The sequence below is a fragment of the Hyaena hyaena genome, unplaced genomic scaffold, assembly GCF_003009895.1.
Source record: "Hyaena hyaena isolate Hyena2069 unplaced genomic scaffold, ASM300989v1 scaffold_637, whole genome shotgun sequence".
NCBI classification, from domain to species: Eukaryota; Metazoa; Chordata; class Mammalia; order Carnivora; family Hyaenidae; genus Hyaena; species Hyaena hyaena.
Genome location: NW_024081260.1, coordinates 1,121,168 through 1,131,281, shown reverse-complemented (window position 1 = coordinate 1,131,281; position 10,114 = coordinate 1,121,168). Strand labels below are relative to the sequence as shown.

Sequence of the window (10,114 nt, the reverse complement as noted above, 5' to 3'; positions counted from 1 at the left end):
TGCTGCTGGATTCGATTTGCAAGGATCTTGTTGAGAATTTTTGCATCCGTATTCATCAAGGATATTGGCCTATAGTTCTCTTTTTTTGTTGGATCTCTGTCTGGCTTGGGAATCAGAGTGATGCTGGCTTCATAAAATGAGTCCGGGAGTTTTCCTTCGACTTCTATTTTTTGGAATAGCTTGAGAAGAATTGGGATTAATTCTGTTTTAAATGTCTGGTAGAATTCCCCAGGGAAACCATCAGGTCCAGGGCTCTTATTTGTTGGGAGATTTTTGATCACTGATTCGATTTCTTCACTCGTTATGGGTCTGTTCAGGTTTTCTATTTCTTCCCGTGTGAATTTTGGTAGTGAGTGTGTGTTTAGGAATTTGTCCATTTCTTCTAAGTTGTCCAATTTGTTGGCATATAATTTTTCATAGTATTCCCTGATAATTGCTTGTATTTCTGAGGGGTTGGTTGTAATAAGTCCATTTTCATTCATAATTTTGTCTATTTGGGTGCTCTCTCTTTTCTTTTTGATAAGCCTGGCTAGAGGTTTGTCAATTTTGTTTACTTTTTCAAAAAACCAACTCTTGGTTTCATTGATCTGTTCAATTGTTTCTTTGGTCTCTATGTTGTTTATTTCTGCTCTAATTTTTACTATTTCTCTTCTTCTACTGGGTTTAGGGCGTTCTTGTTGCTCTGCCTCTAGCTCCTTTAGGTGAGCTGTTAGATTTTGGACTTGTGCTTTTTCTAATCTCTTGAAATAGGCCTGGAGAGCAATGTACTTTCCTCTTAGGACTGCCTTGGCCGCATCCCATAGATTTTGAATTGTTGTGTTTTCATTTTCATTTGTTTCCATATATTTTTTAATTTCCTCTCTAATTGCCTGATTGGCCCATTCATTCTTTAGAAGGGTGTTCTTTAACCTCCATGTTTTTGGAGGTTTTCCAGACTTCTTCCTGTAATTGATTTCAAGTTTCAAAGCATTGTGATCTGACAGTGTGCATGGTATGATCTCAATTCTTTTATATTTATTGAGGGCTGCTTTATGTCCCAGTATGTGATCTATCTTGGAGAATGTGCCATGCGCACTTGAGAAGAAAGTAAATTCCCTGGCCTCAGGATGTAAAGTTCTAAATATATCCGTCAGATCCATCTGGTCCAATGTGTCTTTCAAGTCCATTATTTATTTAGTGATTTTCTGTCTTGTTGACTTATCCATTGCTTTAAGCGGAGTGTTAAAGTCCCCTGGTCTTAGCACATTCTTATCTATAAGCTTGTTTCTGTTTGTGATTATTTTAGATATTTAGGTGCTCCCATATTCGGTGCGTAGACATTTATGATAGTTAGTTCCTCCTGATGGATGGACCCTGTAATTGTTATGTAGTGCCCTTCTTCATCTCTTGTTACTGTCTTTAATTTAAAATCCCGTTTGTCTGATAGAAGTATAGTTACTCCGGCTTTCTTTTGATTTCCTGTAGCATGATATATATTTCTCCATCCCCTTACTTTTAATCTGAAGGAATCTTCCACTCTAAAATGAGTTTCTTGTAGACAGCATATAGATGGATTTTGTTTTTTTTATCCATTCTTCTACCCTATGTCTTTTGATTGGAGCATTCAGCCCATTTACATTCAGTTTTATTATTGAAATATGTGGGTTTAGAGTCTTTGTATTTTTGTAGGGTTCATGTTTGTGGTGGTGTCTCTGGTATCTTTGTTTCTTGCAACCTTTCTTTCAGAGAATCCCCCTCAGGGTTTCTTGTAGGGCTGGTTTAGTAGTGACAAATTCTTTCAATTTCTGTTTATTTGGAAAGGTTTTTATCTCTCCTTCTATTTTGAATGAGAGGCTTGCTGGGTAGAGGATTCTTGGCTGCATATTTTTACTGTTCATCACACTAAAGATCTCCCGCCATTCCTTTCTGGTCTGCCAAGTTTCAGTAGATAGGTCTGTCACCACTCTGGTAGGTTTCCCTTTGTTTGTTAGGGCCATTTTCTCCCTAGCTGCTTTCAAGATTCTCTCTTTGTCTTTATATATTGCCATGTTTACTATGATATATCGTGCAGAAGATCGATTCAAATGACATCTGAGGGGGGTTCTCTGTGCCTCTTTTATTTCAACGCTTACTTCCTTCCCCAGGTCGGGGAAGTTCTCTGCTATAATTTGTTCCAGGACTCCTTCAGCACCTTTCCCTCTCTCTTCCTCTTCTGGGATTCCTATGATACGGATGTTGTTGCGTCAAACTTACATTTTGATTCCATGACTTAGATTAAGTCAAGAGTTCAGTTATTAAAAATAGTATTTTATAGACGAATACTTTTGTATGATCCTACTCCAAAATGCCCTTAATCGTATAAATTACATACCTTCTATCCACCCCTTTGGGTTTGCATTAACAATGAATATCAAATATAAATGATTGTATATTATTTTCTATTCTCCTCCTGGCTGTTATTATATATGACCTTCTTAAATGATCAGATTATGGTTTTATATTATTAACCTTAAAGCTAAAATAGAGAATTCAACTTTTTTAACATATGATATATTTTCACTCATATGTGGAATTTAAGAAACAAAACAGATGAGCATACGGTAAATGGGTAGAGAAGAGAGAGGGAAACAAGCCATGAGAGACTCCTAAATACAGAGCTCCAACTGAGGGCTGATGGAGGGTGGTGTCTGGGTGAAAGACCTAGATGGGTGATGGGTACTAAGGAGGGCACTTGTGATGAGCACGGGGTGCTGTATGAAAGTGATGAATCCCCGAATTCACCTCCTGAAACCAATATGGCACTGTATGTTAACAAGAATGTGAATAAAAATTTGAAAATAAAAAAACATGGTTTTCAACTTAATCAAGATGTAATCGACAAAACTGTATATATTTAAATTGTGCAATATGATGATTTGACATTGAGTACATTCTAAGTGTTCACCACAAAAATCTGGTTAATTAACATATCCATCGCCTCATATACTTACCGTGTGTGTGTGTCTGTGTGTGTGTGTGACTGTGATGAGGATGCTTAAGGTTTAGTATCTTGGCAAATTTCAAGCATGCAACATGTTATTAACTAAAGTCACCTTGCAGTACATTTGATACTGAGAGGTTATTCATTGTACAGCTGAAGTCCTGTGCCCTTTGACTAGCATCTCCTCCTTCCTGCCATCCACCCTAGGCCCTGATAACCACCATACTACTGTCTGTTTATATAAATTCTACTTTGATTTTTAGATTCCACATATGAGTGGCATCACATAGAATTCGTTTTTCTCTGTGTGGCTAATAATGCTTAGGATAAGGTCCTCTAGGTTTTTCCACATTGTCACAAATGACAGAATTTCTTTCTTTTTATAGCCGGATACTATTCCATTTCATACACATATGTAATATATTTATACATATTTATATATATAATTTACATACATAATTATACAAATACATGTAATTTATATACATATATTTACACATCTAATATATGTGATTTTATATATAATTTATATAATTATTTATAATATTTTGTGTATATGATATATAAACGTACACATATAAAATATATATGATTACATATAAAATATATATATATATTGCATTTTCTTTATCCATTCATGCACTGATAGACATGTTATTTCCATGTCTTACCTACAATGAATAAAACTGCCATGAACATAGGAGTGCATGTTACCTCCTCAAGATACTGATTTAGCTTCCTTTTGATATTTTCTCTGAGGTGGATCATATCGAGGTTCTATTTTTAATTGTCTGAGGAACCTCCAAACTGTTTTTTTCTTTCATTTCTGATTTTATTCATGTTGGTCCTCTCTTTGTCTTCTCTAGCTTCTAGAGGCCACTTATGCCCCTCAGTTACTGGCTCTTCCCCCATCTTAAAGCCAGCAGGGTAGCATGCCCTCTCACCTCTGACCTCCCGCCTCCCTCTTATAAGGACCCTTGTGACTACATTAGCCCACCTAGATAATGCAGGGTAATCTCACCATCTGAAGATCCTTAATTTATTCACATATGTAAAAGTCCTTTTGTTATGTAAGTAATATATAATCACAGATCCCAGGGATTAGGATGTGAACACCTTAACAAAAGAGGAGGAGGAGGGTTTGTTAAGTCTATCACACCATCGAATATATATACAGTGAGTGATGAAACTCTGCAAATCAACTTTGGCAACCACCATGGTAATAATGGTTTCTGGGAGGAATTAATAAGGGATGGTTGATTATAAAACTAGGAGGTAAAATTAAGTGAAAACAGAATTCTACCTAATTCTAATGTATCTCCCCACAAGGCACTTTTTTTTTTCTTTCATAGTTTATTGTCAACTTGGTTTCCATACAGTACCCAGTGCTCATCCCAACATTACCAAAAGATACATAATAACTTTGTAACAGACAGCCCAGGTGTTCATCAATAGATGAATGGATAAAAAGAGGTAGTGTGTGTATGTATATACGTATACACTTATGTATGTATATGTGCATTCTATATACACTATATGCAATGGAATATTATTTAGCCATCAACATGAATGAAATCTTACCATTTGCAGTGACACGGATGGAGCTAGATAGTGTTACACTATGCTAAATAAGACAGAGAAAAAAAATACCATATAATTTCACTCATACATGGAATTTAAGAAACAAAACAAATGAACAAAGGAAAAATGAGAGAGTGAGCACGAGAGAGAAACAAACAAACAAAAAACCAAGACTCTTAAAAATAGAGAACAAAAAGATGGTTACCAGAGGGGAGGTGGGCAGGGGGATGGGTTAACTAAGTGATGGGGATGAAGGACGGCCCTTGTTGTGTGAGCACTGGGTGTTGTATGGAAGTGTTGACTCACTGTATTGTACAGCTGAAACTAATATTACACTGTATATTAACCTACTGGAATTTAAGTAAAAACTCAAGAAAAAAAAGCCTGGCAGACACTAATATCACAATATCACTTCTATGGTATTCACGCCAACAAATGAATAAATTGAATGAAATCGTGCATAAATAAAACTTAAACTGAAAGATAAGCATATACTTAAAAGGACCTGTACTCTTCAAAAATGTTAAGTCCATTAAAGATAAAGACTAAGAAATGTTTCCAGATTAAAGCACAGTAAGAGGTATAGTACCTAAATCCAACTGTGATCCTGGTTAGATCTCTTATTCAGGAAATACTCCCAAGAGCACTTAGGGATAATTATGTGTATTATTCTCTATAATATTTCAAAGAAATATTTAAAGTGAATATTAACATTACAGTATTATAGACATAAAATGCTAATTCACCCAGGGTAAAATATTAACATTTGTGGAACCTGGTGAAGGTCTATGTAAGTCTTTGTACTATTTACCTTTTCTGTAAGTTGGTGTTGTAAAATTATTACTGGAATAGGATGAACATGAATTTCAAACTCCTATTGTTTTTGAAATCACTTGATGTTGTCATAACCAGTGGCCTTCCAGCCCCATATTTGTCACGCAGACACAGAGATGTGACCCTGAAGCCAACAGAAGAACAGAGAATGGAAGCACGTGCTATAAGCCACAGCTGGCTCTGTGGTGACCTGGGCGACAGGCCTGTGCTAGAAATCCTGTACTGCTGAGGCACAACAGAGGGAAATTACCAGGCGTGTGTACAGAGCATATTCTGCACGGGAGCAAGTATAAGATGAAGTGGGAAAAGACTGAGAGACATCTGTCTGGCTGAAGGGGAGAAGTATCCTGGGGCCAAGCAGCAGCTGACGCATCAGTGGATTTGGCCACCACCGGCAGCCGGCAGAAGGCCACATCCATCACTAGTTCTTCAGGAAGGCTGCCTGTGGCCCAAATCCATGCATGCTGTGTAGACGTCAAATTTTGAAAAGGGAGTTTGAAGTTTACAGCTGCAATGGGACCATCCCAGGGCTCCTAGTCTATCTTGAGTGTTGGTGACCCTAAAAGGGAACTCCAGGCTAAAAACCCATTGTCATTTCTCTGCTTTGGTCACATCCAAGTTAAGCTTAGTCAAGTGCCTAACTACAGCTCAGGTCATGATCCTGCAGTTCATGAACTTGAGCCCCACATTGGGCTCTCTGCTGACAGCTCGAAGCCTGGAGCCTGCTTCAGATCCTGTGTCCCCTCTCTCTCGGCCTCTCCCCTGCTTATGCTCGCTTTCTCTCTCTCTCTCTCAAAAATAAATTAAAAAATTAAAAATTAAAAAAACCCCTGAAGTTAGACACTAAGAGACTCTGGTACTACTTGAGGCATCCGAAATAGTAAGATTTCCATAGTGCAAGACAATTTGAAGAACCAAGTTATGCTTCTTGTTTTATACGTTTTTTTTCTCTCTGTGTTGGTTCACTCTATGCGGTCCCAGTTATTCACTAAAAGCTCTTTTGTAAACCTGATTCTTGGTTCTTCATTTCGTGGGCAGTAAGGACAACTGAATACACAGCGTATTGTTGTTTATACCTAGTTAGCCATAAAGGAAGGATCACAGATACACAAAAGAGAAGAGAAAGTCAACAAAAACGAACAAAGTAGTTTCAGCCACACACGGAATGGAGGGAAGTTTAGGGATGTAGTTTTCATCTTAATAATTTAGGTAATAGGTTTGAATCATCATATCTAAACTATAGAGGTTTCAAAAACTAGAAATGAAATTTGGTTTACCATACAAAACTCGGGTTTCAAGATTTTACTTTATAGCGAATTGTCCTTCATCTGTTCTAGCGGATTACAGCCGCCAGGTTAGTGTTAGGTACATAGCACACATATCATAAGGAGACGGTTGGCAATAATAGAGGTAATAAAACTGCTACTTTTATTTAAAAAATACATTTCTTTACATGGAAAATGTATAAGTTGATTTTCATTATGTACTTTCTAATCTCAAACATTCAAATTAGATCAAACTTAAAAAGAAAACTAATGTTTTCCATACAGCTTTTATCACAAAATTTTTCTACTCTATTTTCAGGTAATTCTTTCAAACACTCATGGGACTCATGTAGTCATTTCCAGAGCCTAGAAGTCTGTCTGCCTCAGTTATTCCTTATTACTCCTCAGGCGAAATGTGTGCGCCAAGCACCTCTCCTAATGATCCTGTCCTATAATGACCCTTACCTTACAGGCTTTTCCCACAGCTCTGGAAGTGATTTCCACTTCCTATATGCTTCCGACTGCCTTGAGAAAGAAATACAAGATGCTTAGGTTTGCTTCAGTATTTTAGAGACTTTCTTGCTATAATCCATAAAACTAATTTTCTTACTAGTGCTATGGGTATTAAAGAATTCTGACCAAAATTACTCTCTATATTAATTCAAAAAAGAATAACAGTATTGCAGTATCCATCATGTAGGATATTTCACTATGTCTATCTAAACCAAAAACAGAAAACAAATTTTATGTCAAATTCTGCCTTAAAAGCAAGAAATTAGAAAATAATAGTTTAGGTTTTTAAATATTAAGTATATCATTTTCTCTAGAAATTTCATTTTTATAATTTTAATTAAGAAGAGGATATATTTGCTTATATCTTATACAATTGAAAAATATTGATGTTTGATCGGGTTTTTCCGCAGCTGTTTTCTCAACTGTGGAGTGGTTGGTATTTAGGCAAACTGTTTAATTCATATCTGTGAGTCAGAGCTCTGTGGTCCTGAGAGATGCACACTCCACTGGTGCTGACAGAGTGAGTAAACAGGAGTGTGGCCAATGGATGGATGCACACAGGACCTTGCTGAAGAGGTGCTGTGCTGTCCTTGAAGGTCATGAGTGCATGGGCCTCTCCCATCCCACTAGTCTCCTTACTGCCCCTCTTACATCTTTGTTTCTGAGAGTGTAGATTAGCGGGTTGAGGCTAGGTGTGACAACAGTATAAAAGAGGGCAGTGAACTTGCCCTGATCTTGGGAACTTCCTGATGGTGGCTGCAGATATATGCACAAGATTGGAATGAAAAAGAGGGACACAACCATAAGATGGGCTCCGCATGTCCCAAACACTCTCTGAAGTCCGGTTGATGACTGCATCCTCAGCACAGTCCGAGCAATGGCGCCGTATGAGCTGAGAATCAGGATGAGTGGTATGAAAACAAAAATGGAGCTCGTGACCAGGAGGGTCAGCTCATTAACACGGGTATCAACACACGATAATCGCAGCAGTGCTGGAACTTCACAGAAGAAATGGTCCACTTGGCGATGTCCACATAGGGGGACCCAGAAGGTAAAGGAGGAGTGAAGTGCTGAGTTGGCAAAGCCACTGACCCAAGAAGCCACAGCCAACAGGTGGCAGAAACGAGGGCTCATGACCACGGTGTAATGCAGGGGTCTACAGACAGCTGCATAACGGTCATAGGACATGACCACCAGGAGGACACACTCTGTGGTTCCCAGTGCAAGGGCAAAGTAAAGTTGAGTCATGCAACCGGCATAAGAGATGGTCTTTACTGGGCCCCAGAGGTTGACCAGCAACTGAGGGATGGAGCTGGTGGTGTAGCAGAGATCCAGAAAAGAGAGGTTGGAGAGGAAGAAGTACATGGGAGTGTGGAGATGGGCGTCCAGGTACGACAAGACAATGATAAAGAGGTTACCTATCAATGTCATCAAGTAGAATATCAAGATAAGCACAAAGAGAACTACTTCCAGATGCGGCCAATGTGAAAAACCCAGGAGAACAAAGTAGCCTTCAGAACTTGCATTTTTCCCCTTCATCATTCATTCCTTGTTACCTGAGGAAAGAATCACATACTTTCCAAAAACCTTAGGAAGTGCTCCAAGTATCACAGGGATACATGAAAAAGAAACAGAAGCCACTTTAATAGGACTTCAATGCTGGGACAGTTTGGGCATTATGAGAAACTATACTGATGACTTGAGAGAAGTAAGAATCCAAAAGCTCTTAGTAATATATTTATATTGTTAGTGTAGAAGAAAAAATTATTTCTGTTAGAAGAATACTAATAATATGTATAGAAGAAATGGTAGAGTTAAAAATGGTATAGATACTAAAAAATAATGAATGATATATGAGAAACACTATATTTGCAAGCGCTAAAATACTTTCCTACTATTTACTTGTTAATTACAAAATGGAAAATAGTAAACTTCACAATAGAAAAATGTTATGGTTATGGTGGACATCACCGTAACCAAGATCACTCAATATTAACATCACCAGTGTTGAGACGAACCAACATCATGCACCTACTGACATGATGCTCTGAGAAGGACGTAATGTCTCTTCAGTGAATTTCCTGCCCAAAATGCACACCCAATTCCAACAACGAAGACACATGAGACTAACTCGAACTGAGACAAGCCAGACAAAATAGCTGTCCTGTACTCTTCAAAAATATTCAGTTAAGGAGGTCAAATAAAGGCTGAGGAAGTGCTCCAGATGCAAGGAGACCAAAGTGACAAGTTATCAACATGGGTGGCTCTGGAATAGGAAAACATAGCTAATGACAGTATATTTGAGAGTATTTGAGAAATATGATTATGGACTATGGATTAGATAATAATGTTGTATTCATATTACAATTTCTGTTTTGTAAACTCAGCTGTGTTATATAAAATAAAGTCCCTGTTCTTAGGAAATAAACATCAAAGTATTTAAGGGTAAAGGGACATGATGTCTCTAACTCAGTCTCCAATGGGCCAGAAAAAGAGATGATGATGGAGAGGTAGGTAGTTAGGTAGCGAGGTAGGAAGGCAGGTAGATGGATAGATAGAAAACATGCTTCTAGGCACAATATAAATGATTGCTCAATCTGTAAAGGGTTAATGTGGTTCTTTGTACCACTTTTGCAACTTCTCTGTAAATTTGAAATTTCACTAGAATAAAAACATTTCAAAGTAAATATAAAATCCAAATCTTCCATTTTTATATTTTATCCAGATATTTGCCACATTAAAGAAACAAAGCTTCTTAACTGTTGAATTCTCATTTATCCCAGGGTGGTATCTGCGTAAATAGTAACTTGAAAAATTCCTAACATAACTGCAGAAGAAAGTTTCCATGGAACCAATCATGTTTTTTTGTGAATAGCTTCGGTTTTCTTTTCAATATTTTCAGGCTTTTATCCATTAATGGGATTATAAAAAACAGAAACTGTAATCCCAATAATCTCGCATG

The 10,114-nt window shown here is 37.5% G+C and overlaps 1 pseudogene; it reads right to left on the bottom strand.

Annotated features, from left to right (window-relative positions):
- Positions 1 to 7,749: 7,749 nt before the first annotated feature.
- LOC120249063 lies at positions 7,750 to 8,698 on the bottom strand (annotated as a pseudogene).
- Between the last annotated feature and the right edge of the window lie 1,416 nt (positions 8,699 to 10,114).